A 1,705-nucleotide genomic window follows, 5' to 3' on the forward strand; every position below is an offset into this window, starting at 1 on the left:
CAGATCCAAGTGGGCTGCGCTCGCGTGGCATCCGAAGGGCTGACTCGCATCTCCCGCAGTGCAGCGGGGATTCTGCGTGGACACCGCCCTTTTGCCCCTGGATTTCGCAGTACCTGCCCTGCCCCTCCTCCCTAGAGCCTCCGCTGAGGCGGCTGCGGCGGCTGCGGCGGCTGCCACGCAGGCAACGGCCGCGGCCGCCGGCGGTTGGCGAGGGGTCCGCGCGACCGGGACCCGGATCCTATGCGGTTATTCGCAAGGCGAAGGCGCCCCTGCCCCGCCAGGGGGCGGTTTCCAGCCGCCGCCGGACGTTCTCTGGAAGTAGCCACGGGGTTTTGAAGAAGTCCACCCAGAAGGTGCTGGACCCGGAGAAGGACGGGCTGACGCGCCTGAAGCACCTGCGGGCGCTGCTGGGTGAGGCCCGCTCTGGGACCCCGGGTTTGGGCGTTCCTGCCCTGACGTGGGCCAGGGGAGGGTGGGGGCTGGGATGCCGCCGGCATGGCGGGGCGCGTGGGGGTGGTGTGAGACCCTCCTTTCCGGGGCCCAGCATTGTTCCCGACAGCGGGCAGTCTGGCCCTCAGACTCTGCCCTGTCGCCCAGAGCTTAAACTCACCCCGGGGTTGAGCCCGGTCACCTCAAGGACGGCGGAGCCGCCACTTTCCCCTCCCTGGCACCTGCACTCCAGGTGCTACACAGACACACGCGCACACACTCACACACAAAATAAACTGACACCTCCCCATTCTCGTTTTTTAATTTTTATTTCTGACTCTGACACCCGAAGTAGAGTCTCCAAGTGTTCCCAGTCCAGACTTAACTGAACTGTCCTCTCTTCTGTGGGCTCCCTCCTCTTAAATTTTATTTTTACTTTTGAGTCAGAGTCTTCAGAAAGACGGAGCCTCCCAGCGCTCCCAGGATAAATTTAATTGAACTGTCATTTATCTTCCTGCGCTCCTCTTATTTTTATTTTTATTTTGGGTTTGGCCGCTTGGGCTTCCTTGTGTGGTTGGTGTGAAGGGGGCTCCTCCGGTTTGTGGAGGGAGGGGTGGCTTTCCTGGGTTCAAGGAGGCTGCTGCTTCTTTCTTGCCAGGATGACAGAGTTCTTTGCTGCCTTTCGTTTTTATGGACTGCTGGGTGGAGGTTCTGTGGAGCCCAGGGGGCCTGCAGGGACCTGGGATGAAGCTCATCCTGGTGGCTGTGAAGTGTCTCCAAGGCTTCCTGTCACCTGCTGCATGTGATCTCTGGCTGCTTTGCTAGGCTGTGTTCTGTTTTCCATTTTCTTCCCTACTTAGTCTTAACTTTTGTTTAAGACCAAGCACCTGTGCTACCTGTGCTGTCCCTAGTGTTTCTGGAGGCTGAGAAAAGGACAACCTTGTTTCCTCTGGATGTCTTTTTTATTCTTAAAATGAGGGAAAAAACACACTTGAGGAAATATGACATAAAATAATTCATTTTATATGTGAGAATTTTAAATAAAGATCTTGTTCATGAGATTAAAAGTTGCTAAGTATTTCTATTTATACCCTGTGAAGTACCTCAGAGGACACACACACACACACACACACACACACACACACCTGGTTCCCAGGTGAGGTTACTTACAATCTCAGATTCCTTGAGGTTTACACTATCTCGTTCGGTTTGGAATGAATGTAAATTAATTACTTACTGTTACGAGAGATTAGTTTTCAAGAGTTGTGAAAGTGAA

General features: G+C 54.3%; 1 protein-coding gene across 5 annotated transcripts in view; it reads left to right on the forward strand.

Annotated features, from left to right (window-relative positions):
• Nucleotides 1-348: 348 nt before the first annotated feature.
• Nucleotides 349-1,705, forward strand: part of LOC111156580 (ral-GDS-related protein-like) — a 27,558-nt gene continuing 26,201 nt past the window's right edge. For 3 of the 5 annotated variants that reach the window (XM_022517568.1, XM_022517572.1, XM_022517571.1), the window contains exon 1: nucleotides 352-411. The gene's annotated coding sequence lies outside the window, so the exon portion shown is untranslated. Of the gene's footprint in view, nucleotides 412-1,705 lie in introns of all 5 variants that reach the window. The other 2 variants (XM_022517569.1, XM_022517570.1) reach the window with 2 other exon arrangements.

This window comes from Enhydra lutris, unplaced genomic scaffold (genome assembly GCF_002288905.1).
Source record: "Enhydra lutris kenyoni isolate GAN:26980312 unplaced genomic scaffold, ASM228890v2 scaffoldscaffold47, whole genome shotgun sequence".
Taxonomy (NCBI): Eukaryota; Metazoa; Chordata; class Mammalia; order Carnivora; family Mustelidae; genus Enhydra; species Enhydra lutris.